Below are 22,621 nucleotides of genomic sequence, written 5' to 3'. Positions count from 1 at the left end.
AAAGCACTGTAAAGATGCCACAAATGTAGAACGGCAGGCAGGCAGGCGGGCAGCAGACGTGGAGCCGGTGACAGGAAGCAGATGAAAAAGCCCCGTAAAAGTTAGCTGCAAGCGCTAACTTTTATGGGGCTTTGGCTTCCAGGATCGGCATGGAAACGCCATAAATAATGGCCGCCGTAGGTAAACATAGAAGAGCGCCGTGGGAGCATGCGCAAAGAAGCCACGATTGCGTATGCTCCCGCTGCCCTCTTCTATGTTTATATACTGCAGCCATTTTTATATGGCGTTTCCTGTACGTGTCCGCGGGCCGCCAATGAAGGTCCGTACTTTGAGTAACGTCGCTTCAACACTACCAGTGTCACTAGGTGCCCTGCTAGGGGGCAGGACTTTGTAAGAACCCTCCCCAGCTTCTTCAGGGAACTCCTCTGAGTCTGACTGGGAAGCTTCCCCTTTTTCTAACCTCTCCTGAGATGGGCCAGACTGGTTCTGGTCATCTACAATGAGCATGTTGAAGGGAAACTCTTTTGTAGGATTCTTACCTATATTCAAACATCTATCCAGGCAGAGACCCCTCAAACTTTTGTAGTTTAAACTCTCATATGTTGCATTAACAGTCTTGGGAGTGGGCTCTACTACAGACATGATAGTAAAGGTTTAAGGATAGTGAGAGAAAAAAGTTTTAGAACTTTAGAAAGCACAGAGAAAAAACTTTTTCAAACTTTTGGAAAACTTTTAAAAGTTTTCAGAACTTTTCAGAAACTTAGTAAAACGTTTTAGAGCTGAAAAGTAAACTGTTTTGGTTCAATGTACATATTCTGAACTATTTGGTATATGATTTTCTTATGAAAAGCACCAAATGACAAAGTGGTAGAGCAGTTACAAGTACTTATCCCACCACTGTACCACCAATGTAGGAGGCTGGTCTGGCTTATAGTGGGTACCAAGTGGTTCTCACACCTTGTGCCAGGTCCAGTTATCCCTTATTAGTATATTAGAGATGTTCTAGCAGCTTAGGCTGATAGAGGTATCCATAGCAGAGCAGCTTAGGCTGAACTAGGAGACATGCAAAGCTCCTACTATACCACTTATATCACATAGCACAATATCATAAGAAAACACAATACTCAGAGTTACTAAAAATAAAGGTACTTTATTTTAGTGACAATATGCCAAAAGTATCTCAGAGGATACCCTCACTTAGGAGGTAAGTAATATACACAAATGATATGCACACAAACCAAAAACAGGTAAGTAATAGTTGGAAAAGTAGTGCAAACAATGTAGAATCACAATAGAATGCAATAGGTAGAAATAGGCCTAGGGGCAACACAAACCATATACTCCAAAAGTGGAATGCGAACCACAAATGGACCCCAGGCCTAGTGTAGGTTGTAGAGGGTCGCTGGGACTGTAAGAAAACAGTAATCGTGTCCAAGATACCCCACCCCAAGACCCTGGAAAGTAGGAGTAAAGTTACCCTACTACCCCAAAAAGACAGAATAGTCGTGATAGGGGATTCTGCAAGAACCACAAGTACCAGCAAAACACTTAAGATGGATTCCTGGACCTGAGGACCTGTAAAGGAAGGGGACCAAGTCCAAGAGTCATGCAAGGGTCCAGGGGGGGCAGGAGCCCACTAAACCCCGGATGAAGGTGCAAAAGGGCTGCCTCTGGGTGGAAGAAGCTGAAGATTCTGCAACAAAGGAAGGGGCCAGGAACTTCTCCTTTGGATGGAAGATGTCCCACGGCGTGCTGAAGGTTGCAGAAGTGTTTCCAAGCAGAAAGACCGCAAACAAGCCTTGCTAGCTGCAAGAGTCGCAGTTGAGGAATTTGGGTACTGCTGGGGCCCAGGAAGGACCAGGATGTCGCCACTTGGAGGAGGACACAGAGCGGGTGCTTAGCAACTCAGAGAGCCCCCGCAGAAGCAGGCAACACCCGCAGAAGTACCAGAGCAGGCACTTAGAAGATCTGAGGACAGCGGCCGACTCAGAGCCCCAAAGGAGGGTCCCACAACATCGTATTTCAACTCAGCGAGTTGGGCAATGCAGGACAGAGTGCTGGGGACCCAGTCTAGGCTGTGCACAAAGGAATCCTTGGAAAAGTGCACAGAAGCCGGAGTAGAAGCAGATCACGCAGTACACAGGATTACTGTCTGGCGTGGGGAGCCAAGGACTTACCTCCACCAAATTTGGACAGAAGGGCCACTGGACTGTGGGAGATACTTGGGCCCAGCTCCTGTGTTCCAGGGACCACACTCGTCAGGATGAGAGGGGACCCATAGGACCGGTGATGCAGTATTTTGGTGCCTGCGTTAGCAGGGGGAAGATTCCGTCGACCCACGGGAGATTTCTTCTTGGCTTCCAGTGCAGGGTGAAGGCAGACAGCCCTCAGAACATGAACCACCAGGAAACAGTTGAGAAAGCCGGCAGGATGAGGTGCTACAATGTTGCTGGTAGTCGTCTTGCTACTTTGTTGCGATTTTGCAGGCGTCCTGGAGCAGTCAGCAGTCGATCCTTGGCAGAAGTCAAAGAGGGAAGTGCAGAGGGACTCTGGTGAGCTCTTGTATTCGTTATCTGAGGAATAGCCAAGAGGAGAGACCCTGAATAGCCAGAAAAAGGAGGTTTGGCTACTGAGAAAGGAGGCTTGGCTACTGAAAGAGGTAAGCACCTATCGGGAGAGGTCTCTGACGTCACTTGCTGGCACTTGCCACTCAGAGCAGTCCATTGTGCCCCAACACCTCTGAATCCAAGATGGCAGAGGTCTGGGACACACTGGAGGAGCTCTGAGCACCTCCCCTGGGGAGGTACTGGTCAGGGGAGTAGTCACTCCCCTTTCCTTTGTCCAGTTTCCTGCCAGAACAGGGCTGGGGGATCCCTGAACCGATGTAGACTGGCTTATGCAGAGATGGGCACCATCTTTGCTCATCAAAGCATTTCCAGAGGCTGGGGGAGGCTAATCCTCCACAGCCCTTCACACCTATTTCCAAAGGAAGAGGGTGTCACACCCTCTCTCAGAGGAAATCCTTTGTTCTGCCTTCCTGGGACTGGGCTGCCCAGACCCCAGGGGGGCAGAAACCTGTCTGAGGGGTTGGCAGCAGCAGCAGCTGCAGTGGAAACCACAGAAAGGCAGTTTGGCAGTACCCGGGTCCTGTGCTAGAGACCCGGGGATGCATGGAATTGTCCCCTCAATACCAAAATGGTATTGGGATGACAATTCCATGATCCTAGACATGTTACATGGCCATGCACGCTTGTAATGGTGTCCCCGCACTCACAGAGTCCGGGGAATTTGCCCTGAACAATGTGAGGGCACCTTGGCTAGTGCCAGAGTGCCCACACACTAAGTAACTTTGCACCTAACCTTCACCCAGTGAGGGTTAGACATATAGGTGACTTATAAGTTACTTATGTGCAGTGATAAATGGCTGTGAAATAACGTGGACGTTATTTCACTCAGGCTGCAGTGGCAGTCCTGTGTAAGAATTGTCTGAGCTCCCTATGGGTGGCAAAAGAAATGCTGCAGCCCATAGGTGTAGGAGGCTGGACTGGCTTGTAGTGAGTATCAAGGGGTACTTACACCTTGCACCAGGCCCAGTTATCCCTTATTAGTGTATAGGGTGTCTAGCAGCTTAGGCTGATAGATAATGGTAGCTTAGCAGAGCAGCTTAGGCTGAACTAGGAGACGTGTGAAGCTACTACAGTACCACTTAGTGTCATATGCACAATATCATAAGAAAACACAATACACAGTTATACTAAAAATAAAGGTACTTTATTTTTATGACAATATGCCAAAGTATCTTAGAGTGTACCCTCAGTGAGAGGATAGGAAATATACACAAGATATATATACACAATAGCAAAAATATGCAGTATAGTCTTAGAAAACAGTGCAAACAATGTATAGTTACAATAGGATGCAATGGGGAAACATAGGGATAGGGGCAACACAAACCATATACTCCAAAAGTGGAATGCGAACCACGAATGGACCCCAAACCTATGTGACCTTGTAGAGGGTCGCTGGGACTATTAGAAAATAGTGAGAGTTAGAAAAATAACCCTCCCCAAGACCCTGAAAAGTGAGTGCAAAGTGCACTAAAGTTCCCCTAAGGACAAAGAAGTCGTGTTAGAGGAATAATGCAGGAAAGACACAAACCAGCAATGCAACAACTGTGGATTTCCAATCTAGGGTACCTGTGGAACAAGGGGACCAAGTCCAAAAGTCACAAGCAAGTCGGAGATGGGCAGATGCCCAGGAAATGCCAGCTGCGGGTGCAAAGAAGCTTCTACTGGACAGAAGAAGCTGAGGTTTCTGCAGGAACGAAAAGGGCTAGAGACTTCCCCTTTGGTGGACGGATCCCTCTTGCCGTGGAGAGTCGTGCAGAAGTGTTTTCCCGCCGAAAGGACGCCAACAAGCCTTGCTTGGCGCAAATCGTGCGTTTGGCGTTTTTGGACGCTGCTGGGGCCCAGGAGGGACCAGGAGGTCGCAAATTGGACCTGAAGAGAGAGGGGACGTCGAGCAAGAAAAAGAGCCCTCACTGAAGCAGATAGCACCCGGAGAAGTGCCAGAAACAGGCACTACGAGGATGCGTGAAATGGTGCTCGCCGAAGTTGCACAAAGGAGTCCCACGTCGCCGGAGACCAACTTAGAAAGTCGTGCAATGCAGGTTAGAGTGCCGTGGACCCAGGCTTGGCTGTGCACAAAGGATTTCCGCCGGAAGTGCACAGGGGCCGGAGTAGCTGCAAAGTCGCGGTTCCCAGCAATGCAGCCCAGCGAGGTGAGGCAAGGACTTACCTCCACCAAACTTGGACTGAAGAGTCACTGGACTGTGGGGGTCACTTGGACAGAGTCGCTGGATTCGAGGGACCTCGCTCGTCGTGCTGAGAGGAGACCCAAGGGACCAGTAATGCAGCTTTTTGGTGCCTGCGGTTGCAGGGGGAAGATTCCGTCGACCCACGGGAGATTTCTTCGGAGCTTCTGGTGCAGAGAGGACGCAGGCTACCCCCACAGCATGCACAAGCAGGAAAACAGTCGAGAAGGCGGCAGGATCAGCGTTACAGAGTTGCAGTAGTCGTCTTTGCTACTATGTTGCAGGTTTGCAGGCTTCCAGCGCGGTCAGCAGTCGTTTCCTTATCAGAAGGTGAAGAGAGAGATGCAGAGGAACTCGGATGAGCTCTTGCATTCGTTATCTAAAGTTTCCCCAGAGACAGTGACCCTAAATAGCCAGAAAAGAGGGTTTGGCTACCTAGGAGAGAGGATAGGCTAGCAACACCTGAAGGAGCCTATCACAAGGAGTCTCTGACGTCACCTGGTGGCACTGGCCACTCAGAGCAGTCCAGTGTGCCAGCAGCACCTCTGTTTCCAAGATGGCAGAGGTCTGGAGCACACTGGAGGCGCTCTGGACACCTCCCAGGGGAGGTGCAGGTCAGGGGAGTGGTCACTCCCCTTTCCTTTGTCCAGTTTCGCGCCAGAGCAGGGCTAAGGGGTCCCCTGAACCGGTGTAGACTGGCTTATGCAGAATTGGGCACATCTGTGCCCAAGAAAGCATTTCCAGAGGCTGGGGGAGGCTACTCCTCCCCTGCCTTCACACCATTTTCCAAAGGGAGAGGGTGTCACACCCTCTCTCAGAGGAAGTTCTTTGTTCTGCCATCCTGGGCCAGGCCTGGCTGGACCCCAGGAGGGCAGATGCCTGTCTGAGGGGTTGGCAGCAGCTGCAGTGAAACCCCAGGAAGGGCAGTTTGGCAGTACCAGGGTCTGTGCTACAGACCACTGGGATCATGGGATTGTGCCAACTATGCCAGGATGGCATAGAGGGGGCAATTCCATGATCATAGACATGTTACATGGCCATATTCGGAGTTACCATTGTGAAGCTACATATAGGTAGTGACCTATATGTAGTGCACGCGTGTAATGGTGTCCCCGCACTCACAAAGTTCAGGGAATTGGCTCTGAACAATGTGGGGGCACCTTGGCTAGTGCCAGGGTGCCCTCACACTAAGTAACTTTGCACCTAACCTTTACCAGGTAAAGGTTAGACATATAGGTGACTTATAAGTTACTTAAGTGCAGTGTAAAATGGCTGTGAAATAACGTGGACGTTATTTCACTCAGGCTGCAGTGGCAGGCCTGTGTAAGAATTGTCAGAGCTCCCTATGGGTGGCAAAAGAAATGCTGCAGCCCATAGGGATCTCCTGGAACCCCAATACCCTGGGTACCTCAGTACCATATACTAGGGAATTATAAGGGTGTTCCAGTAAGCCAATGTAAATTGGTAAAAATGGTCACTAGCCTGTTAGTGACAATTTGGAAAGAAATGAGAGAGCATAACCACTGAGGTTCTGATTAGCAGAGCCTCAGTGAGACAGTTAGTCACTACACAGGTAACACATTCAGGCACACTTATGAGCACTGGGGCCCTGGGTTACCAGGGTCCCAGTGACACATACAACTAAAACAACATATATACAGTGAAAAATGGGGGTAACATGCCAGGCAAGATGGTACTTTCCTACACAACCCCCCCCCCCAAACGAAGGACAATAAGACTAGCCATGACCTGATGAGTCTTCATTGTCTAAGTGGAAATATCTGGAGAGTCCATCTGCATTGGAGTGGCTACTCCCAGGTCTATGTTCCACTGTATAGTCCATTCCCTGTAGGGATATGGACCACCTCAACAATTTAGGATTTTCACCTTTCATTTGTTTTAGCCAAAGTAGAGGTTTGTGGTCTGTCTGAACAATGAAGTGAGTGCCAAACAGGTATGGCCTCAACTTCTTCAGTGCCCAGACCACAGCAAAGGCCTCCCTCTCAATGGCAGACCAACGCTTTTCTCTAGGGGTCAACCTCCTACTAATAAAAGCAACAGGTTGATCCTGGCCCTCAGAATTAAGTTGTGATAGGACTGCCCCTACTCCTAATTCAGATGCATCAGTTTGGACATAGAATTTTTTAGAGTAACAAGGGCTTTTCAGGACAGGTGCAGAGCACATGGCCTGCTTCAGCTCCTCAAAAGCTTTCTGACAGTTTGCTGTCCATAATACCTTTTTAGGCATTTTCTTGGATGTGAGGTCATTAAGAGGGGCTGCAATGGAGCCATAGTTCTTAATGAACCTCCTGTAATACCCAGTGAGGCCTAAGAAGGCTCTCACCTGAGTCTGAGTGGTAGGGGGAACCCAATCAATAATTGTTTGGATTTTCCCCTGAAGTGGTGCAATCTGTTCCCCACCAACAAGGTGTCCCAGATAAACCACCTTACTCTGCCCTATCTGGCACTTTGAAGCCTTGATAGTGAGGCCTGCCTTTTGCAGGGCCTCCAAAACTTTCCATAGGTGGACCAGGTGATCATCCCAGCTGGAGCTAAAGACAGCTATATCGTCCAAATATGCTGCACTGAAAGCTTCCAGCCCTTGCAGGACTGTGTTCACCAACCTCTGAAAAGTGGCAGGTGCATTTTTCAAACCAAAAGGCATTACAGTAAACTGGTAATGTCCTCCAATGGTTGAAAATGCAGTCTTAGGTTTAGCATCTTCTGACAATTTGATCTGCCAATACCCTGCAGTCAAGTCAAAAGTGCTTAGATACTTGGCAGATGCCAGTGTATCTATGAGCTCATCTGCCCTGGGTATAGGGTGAGCATCAGTTTTGGTTACCAAGTTGAGACCTCTATAGTCTACACAAAACCGCATTTCCTTCTTTCCATCTTTGGAATGGGGTTTTGGTACCAGTACCACAGGAGAAGCCCATGGACTGTCAGAGTGCTCAACCACTCCTAGTTCTAACATTTTCTGGACCTCTTGCTTTATGCAGTCCCTGACATGGTCAGGCTGCCTATAGATCTTACTTTTGACAGGTAAACTGTCTCCAGTATCTATAGTGTGCTCACACCAAGAAGTGGTACCTGGCACAGTAGAGAAGAGTTCAGAGAATTGATCTAGGAGATTTATGCAATTATCTTTCTGCTCAGCAGTAAGACAATCAGCCAAAACTACACCTTCCACAAGAGCATCTTGTTCTGTGGAAGAGAAGAGATCAGGTAGAGGATCACTGTCTTCTTCCTGTCCCTCATCAGTTGCCATGAGCAGGGTGAGATCAGCCCTGTCATAGTAGGGTTTCAGGCGGTTGACATGGAGCACCCTAAGGGGACTCCTGGCAGTGCCTAAGTCAACTAAATAGGTGACTTCTCCCTTCTTTTCAACAATTGTGTGGGGACCACTCCATTTATCTTGGAGTGCTCTTGGGGCCACAGGCTCCAAGACCCACACTTTCTGCCCTGGTTGGTACTGAACCAAAACAGCCTTCTGATCATGCCATTGCTTCTGGAGCTCTTGGCTGGCCTGAAGGTTTTTACTGGCCTTTTTCATGTACTCAGCCATCCTTGATCTGAGGCCAAGTACATAATCCACAATATCCTGCTTAGGAGCTTTTAAAGGTTGTTCCCAACCCTCCTTTACAAGTGTGAGTGGACCCCTAACAGGGTGTCCAAAAAGAAGTTCAAAGGGGCTGAAGCCCACTCCTTTCTGGGGTACCTCCCTGTAGGCAAAAAGGAGGCATGGTAGAAGGATATCCCATCTCCTGCGGAGTTTTTCAGGGAGACCCATAATCATGCCTTTGAGAGTTTTATTAAATCTCTCCACCAGTCCATTTGTTTGTGGATGATAGGGTGTTGTGAACTTGTACGTTACACCACACTCCTTCCACATGGCCTTTAAGTATGCAGACATGAAATTGCTTCCTCTGTCTGATACTACTTCCTTTGGGAAGCCCACCCTGGAAAATATTCCCAGGAGGGCTTTTGCCACTGCAGGAGCTGTAGTGGTCCTTAAAGGAATAGCTTCAGGATATCTTGTGGCATGGTCCACTACCACCAAGATAAATCTATTGCCTGAAGCAGTAGGAGGGTCAAGGGGGCCAACTATGTCAACCCCTACCCTTTCAAAGGGAACCCCAACCACAGGCAGTGGAATAAGGGGTGCCTTTGGGGTGCCACCTGTTTTGCCACTGGCTTGACAGGTTTCACAGGACTTACAAAATTCCTTTGTGTCCTCAGACATCCTAGGCCAATGAAACAGGGGAACAAGCCTGTCCCAAGTTTTCATTTGTCCTAGGTGCCCAGCTAAGGGAATGTCATGTGCCAGTGTTAGGAGGAACTTTCTGTACTCCTGAGGAATCACTAATCTCCTGGCAGCTCCAGGTTTAGGATCCCTATGTTCAGTGTACAAGAGGTTGTCCTCCCAATAAACTCTGTGAGAGTCACTGACATCCCCGTTAGCCTGTTTGACAGCTTGCTGTCTGAGACCCTCTAATGTGGGACAGGTTTGCTGTGCCACACTCAGCTCCTCTCTGGCAGGCCCCCCTTCACCCAAAAGCTCAGCAGTGTCTGCTTCCAGCTCCTCTGGTGTAGGTTCTGCACAGGGAGGGAATTCTTCTTCCTCAGAAGTAGAATCCACTGTAGAGGGAGGGATAGTAGGAAGTGGTTTGCTTCTACTAGCCCTAGCTTTAGGGAGCACTTGGTCCATTGTTCCAGGATCCAAGCTTCCCTGTCCTTTTTGCTTTTTGGCCTGAGCCCTTGTCAAAGCAAAAATATGCCCTGGAATGCCCAGCATTGCTGCATGGGCCTCCAACTCCACATCTGACCAAGCTGATGTCTCCAAATCATTCCCTAGTAGACAGTCTACAGGTAATTCTGAAGCTACCACAACTTTCTTTGGACCAGTTACCCCCCCCCAGTTGAGATTTACAACAGCCATGGGGTGGCTTTGTGTTATGTTGTGAGCATCGGTTACTTGGTACTGGTGTCCAAGTATGTGTTGTTCAGGGTGCACCAGTTTCTCAATCACCATTGTGACACTGGCACCTGTGTCCCTGTAGGCCTGGACCTCAACACCATTTATTAGGGGTAGTTGCTTGTACTTCTCCAAGTTATGGGGGCAAGCAACCAAAGTGGCTAAATCAATAGCCCCTTCAGAGACTAAAGTAGCCTCTGTGGTCTCCCCAATCAGACCAACCCCAACTAAGTTACCAATAGTGAGCCCAGCTACTCCCTTGGATTGGCTATTAGTAGGTTTGCTCCCACCACCACTGCTATTAGTAGGGACACTAGGTGTAGCAGTAGGGGTTGTAGTGGTAGGAGCAGTGGTGCCTTTCTTTGGACAACTGGGATCTGCTGTCCAATGGCCTTTTATTTTACATAAATAGCACCATGGTTTCCTTTCCTTGTTCTGATTAAAAGAGGATTTGGACCCACCACCCCCACCAGAGTGTTTTTGTGGGCCTGATGAAGACTCATTTTTAGATTTGTCCCCACCCTTGTCTGAAGACTTACCATCCTTCTTTTTGTTGCCATCTTTGTCACCCCCTGTATGAACTTTTCTGTTCACTCTTGTTCTGACCCATTTGTCTGCCTTCTTTCCCAATTCTTGGGGAGAGGTCAGATCAGAGTCCACCAAGTACTGGTGCAACAAATCAGACACACAATTATTAAGAATATGCTCTCTCAGGATTAAGTTATACAGGCTGTCATAATCAGTAACTTTACTGCCATGTAACCACCCCTCCAAGGCCTTCACTGAATGGTCAATGAAATCAACCCAGTCTTGTGAAGACTCCTTTTTGGTCTCTCTGAACTTTATCCTGTACTGTTCAGTGGTTAAGCCATAACCATCCAGGAGTGCATTCTTAAGAACTTGGAAATTATTAGCATCATTTTCTTTCACAGTAAGGAGCCTATCCCTACCTTTTCCACTAAATGATAGCCATAGGATAGCAGCCCACTGCCTTTGAGGGACATCCTGTACAACACAGGCCCTCTCAAGAGAAGCAAACCACTTGTTAATGTCATCCCCCTCCTTGTAAGGGGGAACTATCTTGTGCAGATTCCTAGAATCATGCTCTTTTGCAGGATGACTATGGGGAATACTGCTGCTGCCACCATGGGTATCTAAACCCAACTTCTGTCTTTCCTTGTCTAATTCAAAAGACTGTCTATCCAAATCCAGCTGTTGCTTTTTAAGCTTCAGTCTGGTTTGTTCTACCCTCAACTTATTGAGTTCCCTCTCTAACATTCTGTCATCAGGGTTGGTGGGAGGGACATTCCTAGAAACAGAGCTATGATGGGAATGAACAGAAGGAGACCTGTCCCTTACAGAAGCCACTCTAACAGCTTGGTTAACAGAAACATTACTACCAGTATGGTGAGAATAAATGCTTTTGTTATGATGTGAGACAACACTATTTGTATGGTGTGGCTCATCATCATTCCCAACTATGCTAGACTGTCTAGTAATGGGCAGGCTAGGAAGTTTCTTTCCTGAATCTTTTCCTGGGGGAGTCCCTGAATCAGATTGAGAACTATTAGGTACTTTTTCAACAGATGAGGCACCTATGGCCTTATCCTGTTCTTTAAGCATGTTAAGTAACAGTTCCAAGGAAGGATTCTTCCCTACACTCAAACCTCTCTCTATACAGAGACTCCTTGCTCTTTTCCAGCTAAGGTTGTCATATGCAAGTTTGGACAGATCAACATTTTGGCCTGTGCCAGACATTTTTTTGAGAGAGTTAAAGTGATAGAAAAAGAAAAAAAAGTTTTCAGAACTTTTTGGAAAGACAGAAAAATCTTTTTAAACTTTTAAGAACTTTTTGAAAGTTTAGAAGTACTTTTCAGCACTTAGAAAAGAGTGAAAAGAGGAAATGCAAAACTTTTTGGCTATGTGTATATACACTGACCTTGTTTTGTATATTTTTCTCTTAGGAAAAGTACAATGACAAGAGTGGTAAGTAGTCTCAAGCACTTATACCACCACTGCACAACCAATGTAGGAGGCTGGACTGGCTTGTAGTGAGTACCAAGGGGTACTTACACCTTGCACCAGGCCCAGTTATCCCTTATTAGTGTATAGGGTGTCTAGCAGCTTAGGCTGATAGATAATGGTAGCTTAGCAGAGCAGCTTAGGCTGAACTAGGAGACGTGTGAAGCTACTACAGTACCACTTAGTGTCATATGCACAATATCATAAGAAAACACAATACACAGTTATACTAAAAATAAAGGTACTTTATTTTTATGACAATATGCCAAAGTATCTTAGAGTGTACCCTCAGTGAGAGGATAGGAAATATACACAAGATATATATACACAATAGCAAAAATATGCAGTATAGTCTTAGAAAACAGTGCAAACAATGTATAGTTACAATAGGATGCAATGGGGAAACATAGGGATAGGGGCAACACAAACCATATACTCCAAAAGTGGAATGCGAACCACGAATGGACCCCAAACCTATGTGACCTTGTAGAGGGTCGCTGGGACTATTAGAAAATAGTGAGAGTTAGAAAAATAACCCTCCCCAAGACCCTGAAAAGTGAGTGCAAAGTGCACTAAAGTTCCCCTAAGGACAAAGAAGTCGTGTTAGAGGAATAATGCAGGAAAGACACAAACCAGCAATGCAACAACGGTGGATTTCCAATCTAGGGTACCTGTGGAACAAGGGGACCAAGTCCAAAAGTCACAAGCAAGTTGGAGATGGGCAGATGCCCAGGAAATGCCAGCTGCGGGTGCAAAGAAGCTTCTACTGGACAGAAGAAGCTGAGGTTTCTGCAGGAACGAAAAGGGCTAGAGACTTCCCCTTTGGTGGACGGATCCCCCTCGCCGTGGAGAGTCGTGCAGACGTGTTTTCCTGCCGAAAGGACGCCAACAAGCCTTGCTAGGCACAAATCGTGCGTTTAGCGTTTTTGGACGCTGCTGGGGCCCAGGAGGGACCAGGAGGTCGCAAATTGGACCTGAAGAGAGAGGGGACGTCGAGCAAGACAAAGAGCCCTCACTGAAGCAGGTAGCACCCGGAGAAGTACCAGAAACAGGCACTACGAGGATGCGTGAAATGGTGCTCGCCGAAGTTGCACAAAGGAGTCCCACGTCGCCGGAGACCAACTTAGAAAGTCGTGCAATGCAGGTTAGAGTGCCGTGGACCCAGGCTTGGCTGTGCACAAAGGATTTCCGCCGGAAGTGCAAAGGGGCCGGAGTAGCTGCAAAGTCACGGTTCCCAGCAATGCAGCCCAGCGAGGTGAGGCAAGGACTTACCTCCACCAAACTTGGACTGAAGAGTCACTGGACTGTGGGGGTCACTTGGACAGAGTCGCTGGATTCGAGGGACCTCGCTCGTCGTGCTGAGAGGAGACCCAAGGGACCGGTAATGCAGCTTTTTGGTGCCTGCGGTTGCAGGGGGAAGATTCCGTCGACCCACGGGAGATTTCTTCGGAGCTTCTGGTGCAGAGAGGAGGCAGGCTACCCCCACAGCATGCACAAGCAGGAAAACAGTCGAGAAGGCAGCAGGATCAGCGTTACAGAGTTGCAGTAGTCGTCTTTGCTACTATGTTGCAGGTTTGCAGGCTTCCAGCGCGGTCAGCAGTCGTTTCCTTATCAGAAGGTGAAGAGAGAGATGCAGAGGAACTCGGATGAGCTCTTGCATTCGTTATCTAAAGTTTCCCCAGAGACAGAGACCCTAAATAGCCAGAAAAGAGGGTTTGGCTACCTAGGAGAGAGGATAGGCTAGCAACACCTGAAGGAGCCAATCACAAGGAGTCTCTGACGTCACCTGGTGGCACTGGCCACTCAGAGCAGTCCAGTGTGCCAGCAGCACCTCTGTTTCCAAGATGGCAGAGGTCTGGAGCACACTGGAGGAGCTCTGGACACCTCCCAGGGGAGGTGCAGGTCAGGGGAGTGGTCACTCCCCTTTCCTTTGTCCAGTTTCGTGCCAGAGCAGGGCTAAGGGGTCCCCTAAACCGGTGTAGACTGGCTTATGCAGAATTGGGCACATCTGTGCCCAAGAAAGCATTTCCAGAGGCTGGGGGAGGCTACTCCTCCCCTGCCTTCACACCATTTTCCAAAGGGAGAGGGTGTCACACCCTCTCTCAGAGGAAGTTCTTTGTTCTGCCATCCTGGGCCAGGCCTGGCTGGACCCCAGGAGGGCAGATGCCTGTCTGAGGGGTTGGCAGCAGCAGCAGCTGCAGTGAAACCCCAGGAAGGGCAGTTTGGCAGTACCAGGGTCTGTGCTACAGACCACTGGGATCATGGGATTGTGCCAACTATGCCAGGATGGCATAGAGGGGGCAATTCCATGATCATAGACATGTTACATGGCCATATTCGGAGTTACCATTGTGAAGCTACATATAGGTAGTGACCTATATGTAGTGCACGCCTGTAATGGTGTCCCCGCACTCACAAAGTTCAGGGAATTGGCTCTGAACAATGTGGGGGCACCTTGGCTAGTGCCAGGGTGCCCTCACACTAAGTAACTTTGCACCTAACCTTTACCAGGTAAAGGTTAGACATATAGGTGACTTATAAGTTACTTAAGTGCAGTGTAAAATGGCTGTGATATAACGTGGACGTTATTTCACTCAGGCTGCAGTGGCAGGCCTGTGTAAGAATTGTCAGAGCTCCCTATGGGTGGCAAAAGAAATGCTGCAGCCCATAGGGATCTCCTGGAACCCCAATACCCTGGGTACCTCAGTACCATATACTAGGGAATTATAAGGGTGTTCCAGTAAGCCAATGTAAATTGGTAAAAATGGTCACTAGCCTGTTAGTGACAATTTGGAAAGAAATGAGAGAGCATAACCACTGAGGTTCTGATTAGCAGAGCCTCAGTGAGACAGTTAGTCACTACACAGGTAACACATTCAGGCACACTTATGAGCACTGGGGCCCTGGGTTACCAGGGTCCCAGTGACACATACAACTAAAACAACATATATACAGTGAAAAATGGGGGTAACATGCCAGGCAAGATGGTACTTTCCTACAATAGGGATCTCCTGGAAACCCAATACCCTGGGTACCTAGGTACCATATACAAGGGACTTATAAGGGTGTTCCAGTGTGCCAATGAGAATTGGTAAAATTAGTCACTAGCCCGCAGTGACAATTTTAAAAGCAGAGAGAGCATAAACACTGAGGTTCTGGTTAGCAGATCCTCAGTGGTACAGTTAGGCACCACACAGGGAACACATATAGGCCACAAACCTATGAGCACTGGGGTCCTGGCTAGCAGGATCCCAGTGACACATATCACACACACTGACAACATAGGGTTTTCACTATGAGCACTGGGCCCTGGCTAGCAGGATCCCAGTGAGACAGTAAAAACAGCCTGACATATACTCACAAACAGGCCAAAAGTGGGGGTAACAAGGCTAGAAAGAGGCTACCTTCCTACAACTTATTTTCTAAATAATAATAAATCTGTCCGTCTATAATGCACCTGGTGCTCATGTAAAGCGCATCATCTATGTGCAGTTAAAAATGAAAATGTGCACGAGCATCCTTTGCCAAACAGTACCTGCGTTTCCACTATCGCAATATAACGGTAATCCATGGACAAAGCTGCTGCTTCTCTGCTCACAATGATTGAGGAAACTGATTTACAATTTCCCATTCATTTAATTCCTAGATCTAGAGCTGGTGCAGGTTTGCACTCGTTTGTACTCGCCTTAGTACATCAGGTAGTACCGCCAGTGAGGGTCTGCCATGCGTAGTTGTGTAGATAGTTCCCCAGGTGTTGAACTCCTCTGATGGAGGCACCATTCCAAGGGACGTCACATAGTCAAAATGCTGCTTGTCTGGCTGGTGCTATAAGCAATCCAGAAGACAGTTTTGTCGCTAGGTACTTTGTCCATAATAGCGTTTATAGTCTGTGGCACCTAGGTAGAGTACATTACAGTAACCCGGCCTTGAAGTGATCAGAGCATGAACCACAGTTTCCCTGGCAGCTGCTGGCAGGCGTTGTATGATGCAATCATGCATGCCTGAACCACGCATCCCTTAAGAATGTGGTCTCAACAATGACTCCATTTTTACCATGCATGCCTTAACATTGAATTTTGTTGTAAAAGCATGTTTGGTAAAGGAACATGTGTGGTCAATTGTCCCCCACCTTGCCCCCCTTACACTTGATACCATATTCTACAATCCATCCCACCCCAGCCCCTAAAACGGACCCTTCTGCCATTGAGCCCTACACCCTCCCAAGCCCTAAAAGCAACCCAGCCCTTAAAATTACCCCTCCCCAGCCCCCTGCCATGAACCCTAAAACCTACCCCACCCTGTGCTAAAAACTACCCCGAACCCCTGCCCTAAACCCTAAAACCTACACCAACCTGTTCTAAAGGCACCCCGACCCACCCCCACCCAGAACCCTAAAACCTACCCCACCCTGTCCTAAAAACTACCCCGATCCCTGCCCTAAAACTTACTCCACCCTATCCTAAAAACTACCTCAACCCCACCCTGAATCCTAAAACCTGCCCGCCCTGTCCTAAAAACTACCACAAAAGCCCGCCCCACCCTGAATCCTAAAACCTACCTGCCCTGTCCTAAAAACTACCCCGGCCTCCCTCCACCCTGAGCCCTAACACCAACCCCATTAACAAAAAAAAATGCCCTGACCCCTCCCCCCCAAATCTGCCCTTCCCCCAAGCCCTCCGACCCCACCTTGTCCGTAAAAATTACCCCCCAAACCTACAACCTGCCCCAGGCCTACTTACCCTCCAGCACGTTCCTCTCCAGGCTGTTCCCGCTGTGTGCCTGAACCACGTATATGCATGGTGCCTTATCCACGCATTTGCATGGTTCAGTCACATGCATGGGTCTGGTAAGTGTGGTAACGATTGCGTGGTTAAGGTCTGCATGTCTCTGGCCGTGTAGGAAAGGCTGTTTCCCACCGCCAGGAAACCTATGATTTTCCGTAACATTTTTAGGATGCCAAAGCAGGTGCCTGCCAGGCTGGAAATCTGTTTTTTAAAGTTAAGGTTGGCATCAAACTAGCTGAGGTAACTAGATGCTGAGGTTTTTCACTGATTGCTTTGGAACCAGCACTGATCCCAGAGCATCTGCCCACCAAGCCGAGACCCAGATTGAGGGCTGATTCCCTATCACCACTACTTCAGTTTTCTCTGCATTCAATTTGAGGCACCTCTGTTCCATCCACCTGGCCAAGCTAGCCAGGCACTATCTAAGGCGCTTGGTGGATGAACCCTGGTCCTGGCGCGCACTACTTCTCTGGAACTAGATGATGGACAATAATAGTTCCCATATTAAATCACAGAATCACAGCGTGGAATATTGATTGTAGATCGCACTGCATACATCCCCAATACAGGCAGTGGTCCAAGGCGGCAACCACAGGCAATATTAGCTCTCACATTGAGTCACAGCAGGCAATATTATTTGCATATTGCATTAAATGTAAACCCCGACCCAGGCAGAGGTCAGGGCTTTACTGGACACAGTGGAATTCACAACAGGGCCACCATTCAGTGGTCTCTGCAAACCACTGGGCTTTGCCTGAGTAACCCTGAGGTAGGCAAGGGATCGCTTCAGGTGCAGGCACTAGAGCACGCTCCACCGGGATTCTGACAGTTTCCAAGCATCTGGCAATGTTGTGGAAGAGGCGGAAGCATTACAAACGGGTGTGGGCGTGGCACTTATGGGTTGCAGTGCTCTGGAGTAGGTGTGTTGTGGGCAAGGGGTCCGATGGGGCCCCTGACAGAATGAACTTCATGGTATTGGTTGCTTCTTCTGGGGTGATGACGGGCCAGCATTGGTTCTTTGGATAAGAATGAGAGGTGTTTGACTAGGTCTGTCTCTGCAGATGTCTGATGGAAATTCCTCTGATGTCACTTCTTGTGCAGATGGATGAAGGGAAATGAGTGTTCTTGCTTGGCTCCTTTTGACAGTTTTAGCAGAAAACTGGACGTCCACTGTGGCCTGTCATCTGTTTCCAGCTTTGTACGCATCCCAGGCATCGCTGCATGAGGTATCCCTTGTGTGCGTAGAAAGCAAGCGCCAGGCCATGACCTCCGCAGTTGCCCATTTGAGTAGGTACCTCAACCACAACAGTATGTTGGGATGTTGCTTTCAATGCAGATGGATAAATTTGTGAATGAAAAACAAAACATGCTGTGCACAAAAACGGGACAGAGACAAAGCACATGACAGCATCCTAGAAATGCTTTTGTGTTTGAGTGTTTGGCTTTGCCTGGTCACTGCAGACGTGGCACTTGGAATCTTATGAGTAACCTTCTCCAGCCGAGATCCTCGCACAGTTCATGGAAGCCTTGTTCAATGTGTGTTGTCAGCACATTGCCTCCCACACTATCTAAATAAACTCATTGCCACCTCTTAACAAAGACCAGAGTTATCCACCAAGAACAGAATTCTAGGAAATAAGTTGCTGTCTCCAGTCCCCTCATATAATAAAGATGTCCACTCTTAAAAAAGTCCTTCGTTGCCAAATTCCGGAGGCTTTTGGACCCGCTACCAGTATTGACGTATTGACCCTGTAATGTCGTGTTGTACTGGTGATGGTGAATAGGTACCTCAACCACAACAGTATGTCGGGGGTATCCGCTGTCTTCCAGGCCATCTCTGTGTGCCTTTTAACTAGTATAAAAGCTAGGTCAAGAAATTTCAACACATATTTGTTTTCGCATGTACGTACAAGAACTCCTGATATGCACTCTGGAGGGGTGGGGGTCATGGAGTCCAGGGAGCCCATCCCATGATCTCTGTTAACAGTGATACCGCCTTTGCCCCCAAATCACCGTGTGACAGGGCACATCCACACTATGTGGTAAAATTCCACCATAAGGCACAGGCAAATGGGGCAATTGAGGGTAGATTCCAGGGAAAATGGGGTGTAAATGTACAGGTGTGAGATACTCCTGGTGTAGGTAGTGGAACTGAGTGTATTTTAGGCAGGGGTTCCTGGAGACCTTACAGACATAGCCCACTTTTGTGTACCATTGTTTGTCTGGGATGTCTTGATCCTCACTGCTGGCCCATTTTTCTTTCTGTGCAGGTGTGCTCATAGTGCTGGAGTCTGTGATCGCTCATCTGTCATTCCCAAATGCTAATAGTTCCTTCAAGAGAGGGTGAGCCTCTGGTTACAAGTCAGAATTCACCTCCATTCTTTATCATATTGTTCTCTAAGTTTCTAGAAGTCATGTGTGTGTACAGGTCTCCCAGGCAGCCCAACCTGCTTCAGTCCGCAGGCCAACCTTATGATGTTCCTTTAGGGTGTGAAGATCCGAGAGTGTCACAGGGGTAGAGCAAGTGAGTACAGCATACGAGCCTGCTTAGGTTGGAAGTATGTCCGCCAGTAGAACTTGGCTGTTTTGGCCTTGCGGCCAATGCAGGAGGGATCTTGACAGTGGTCCAGAAGCCATTCCACTATAAGGCAGCCCTTAAGTTACGGAAAAGGACTAACCACTAAGAGGTGGGGGATCCGGCAGGCTGTGTGTCGCCCACCGCAATTGGGCTGCGGTGCAGTAGAATTTGAAGTTGGAGGCACCCAGTCCCCTCGTTCAAGTGGAGCATATAGTTTGTGCAGTGCTGCTTTCTTCTGATCCGATCCCCAAATCAGATTGATGATTTAAGGTCTTGATAGAAGCATTTTGGTAACTGGACAGGCAGTGCTGAAAAATGGTACAATAGCTTTGGTAATACTAGCAGTTTGGCTATCATCATTCTGCCCATGAGAGAGAGGGGAAATGATCCCTAGAATGTCGAGGAGTTGTGCGTGCCAGCCAGCCCTCCACCAGGTACCCTTGTACTAGATCTGCCTCAGATTGATATGTATATTCCTCAAATATTTGAATATGTCGCACTACCATCCCAGAGCCAGGAGATGCAGCCCTGCTCTCTTGTGTAAGACTAAGCAATAAGAACAAGCAGGATTTAGTCCAATTCAGTTTTAAGCCCGGCATGGTTCTGAAATCTTCAAGCTTTTCCTTTGCCTGTGGGAATGTTCCTTGGGGTTCATGGAGGTGCACCAGGCAAACATCCGCATCCAGCAAAATAGCCTCCTAGGTGCCACCGCTTAGTTTCCCCCCACTGTGGACCCTGTAAACGCTGTATGATCGGTAATGATAGAAATCCTTGCCTGGTGCCCTGGTGTATACTGAACACGTCAGAAATCTCACCTCATGTATGGACCCAAGCTACTGGGTTGGCATATAATATGCCTATCTAAAGTAGTATTTCTGGGCCAAAGCCCATTTTCTCTAATACAGCAGTTTGGTAGGGCCACCCTAAGATGTCAGAAGCCTTCTCTATATATCAAGAGATGAGGCTGTAGGGAACAGGTCTGTGCACTCAGATTCTTCCATGATTCAGAAGAGATGCAGTAGGTTTAAGAAAATATTCCTATTTGGTATAAAGGCGTTTTGAGCTGCGTGTACCAACATGGGAAGCAGTGGTAGTAATATTTTAGCTATAACCTTCCCCCAAAATTTTGCAGTCTGTTTGAGGAGAGCATTCTGAAAGAACACACCTCTAAAGGGTCTCCGCCAGGTCTGGGGAGGACAGAGATCAATGCTTTGCAAAAAGTCGCTAGTAGGATCCCCAATTCCCACACCTGGTTCTACAGTTGTAAGAGTTTTGGGTTGCGTGTAGCTCCATAGAACATTGCAGTGGGTCAAGCTGCGGTACCTGGATGCCATCTGAGTAATCTTGTAGGGGAGGACTGTCCCCGCATGTCCCTTTGTGTAGCTTGCTATAGTAATCTGAGAAGGATTTATTATTGTTGTCTTGTGCGTTCAGTAGTACCCCTGTTGGGGACTTATTCACAGTCACTAGGGGTATTCAGAGAGAAGTGCATTTGACCATTATCTGGCCTGGCTTGAAAGGCCTGTGCACTCTTTCCCGCTGTATTGCCATGTAGTGGGGAGATGAACCTGTCTAATGTGGTGTTGTGCACTGCATTGAAGTCCCCACCCCAAATACTTGGCGCTTGTAGGTCCTGAACTAATGTAGGGGGGAGATTCATCAGTGTCAGAGGAGGCCGCTTTTTGCATGGTTAGCCCCCACTTTTTGCCTGATGTTGATGTGCCCTAGAAGTTGTAGTGCCCAGGGCCTCTGCTAACCAGGTTCCCTGGGCCAGAGCTCTTTCCCTAAATCGGTTGTGATGCTTGGCACAATTGGATATACCCTTACATATCATTGTAAGACCGTAGTAAATGGTTACCCCAGTACCTAGGGCCTGGGACAGTATGAGTAGGCCCCTGAGGGCAGCAGCACTGATTGTGCCACCCACAAGTGCCCTGCACCCAGATGCACCTAGCTCTGCCAGTGCAGGCTGAGTGTACTGGGGCAAACATAAAAAGGCAAACCCAACATGGTACATTCCCTGTGTGCCCTGTCCACCCTACACAGCATATGATCTAGGTAAGTCACCCCTCTGGTAGGCCTTACAGCCCTAAGGCAGGGTGCACTATACTATATGTGAGGGCACAATTGCATGAGCAATAAGCCCCACTGTGGCCTTGCCAAACCTGGGACATAGTGAGAGAACAGAGCAGCCATTTAAGTGCATGTACTGGACACTGGTCAAACACGAGTTCCCCAGCAACATGATGGCCACTCTGCAACCTGAGTTGTTTGGTATCAGCTCAGGATGATAAATTCAAACTGGTACCATTATTGGATTTAACCCCAAAAGTACCCAGGTGTCACCTTAGAAGTGCCCCCTGCAAAAGCTAACCTAACTGGCATAGTTGCTGACTGGTTCCATCCAGCCTGCCACTTCCAGACTGCCAGTATACAAACCTGGGGAGAGCCATGGCTCTCTGGTTTGTAAAACAATGTCCTTCCTGGGTGGAGGAGCTAACACCCCCTCCCTCAGGAATGTGCACTCTCCTGGTGGTGAGCTTCAAAGGGCTACTGCCCTTGAAGCTCGAGCGCCCAGGCCTGCCGCTAGCAGCAAATGGCTTCCCCCTTTGTCAACCCCCACTTTTGGCGGGAGCAAAGATGGGAAACTACACAAAGGGTAGGAGGAGGAGTCTCCAAGGGGCTTGCAGGCGAAGTGGACCCCCCATTTCTTTACCTCCATGTTGGATGGCAGGAAAATATCCAATGAGGTTCAAGGAAGTGACCCTTCCCACAGGAAGTGGTCACTGTGGTGGGTATAGCCACCCAAGGATAAGTGTCCCATTGGACACTACCAGGTTCCCACTAAAACATCCACTAAATTCAGTATTTAGTGGGCTCCCCTAGACCAAGAATTCAGATTAATCTGGAAGAAAAGAACCCGACAGGACGAGAACAGAGGACCTCCTGCACCAGAAGAGGCTCCAAGACCCCTGCTTGCTGCACCAAAGTCCCGACAGTCACCGCTGCAGAGGAGCTGACCACTGTACCAACCTCAAAAGACCCCAAGGACCTCCAGGCTTCTCAAATAGCCCGAGAACTCCCTCCTGAGTAGAGGCACCACTCAAGAAACCAAAGGAACCGCAAGGAACCAGCAAACCGGTAAGGGTCACTTCACCGACCGGATGATATCTCTGCAAGCGGAAGTGGCAATCAGACCTGACGATAATCAATCGATCAATCAATCAATAAAAAAAAATTATATAGCGCGCTACTCACCCGTGAGGGTCTCAAGGCACTTGGTGGGGGGGGGGGGCTGGAGGGTCACTGTTCGAACAGCCATGTTTTGAGGTTTTTTCTGAAGAGCAGGAGGTCTTTGGTTTTGCGGAGGTGGGTGGGGAGGGAGTTCCAGGTTTTGGGGGCAAGGTAGGAGAGGGACCTGCCTCCTGTGGTGGTGCGTTGGATGC

At 48.5% G+C, this 22,621-nt stretch overlaps 1 pseudogene; it reads right to left on the bottom strand.

Annotated features, from left to right (window-relative positions):
* The window catches only part of LOC138286957 (zinc finger protein 135-like), an 88,562-nt pseudogene that overhangs the window by 62,131 nt on the left and 3,810 nt on the right, over nucleotides 1–22,621 (bottom strand).

The sequence above is a fragment of the Pleurodeles waltl genome, chromosome 4_1 (assembly GCF_031143425.1).
Source record: "Pleurodeles waltl isolate 20211129_DDA chromosome 4_1, aPleWal1.hap1.20221129, whole genome shotgun sequence".
Lineage (NCBI taxonomy): Eukaryota > Metazoa > Chordata > Amphibia > Caudata > Salamandridae > Pleurodeles > Pleurodeles waltl.
This window is presented reverse-complemented; position numbering and strand designations above follow the sequence as displayed.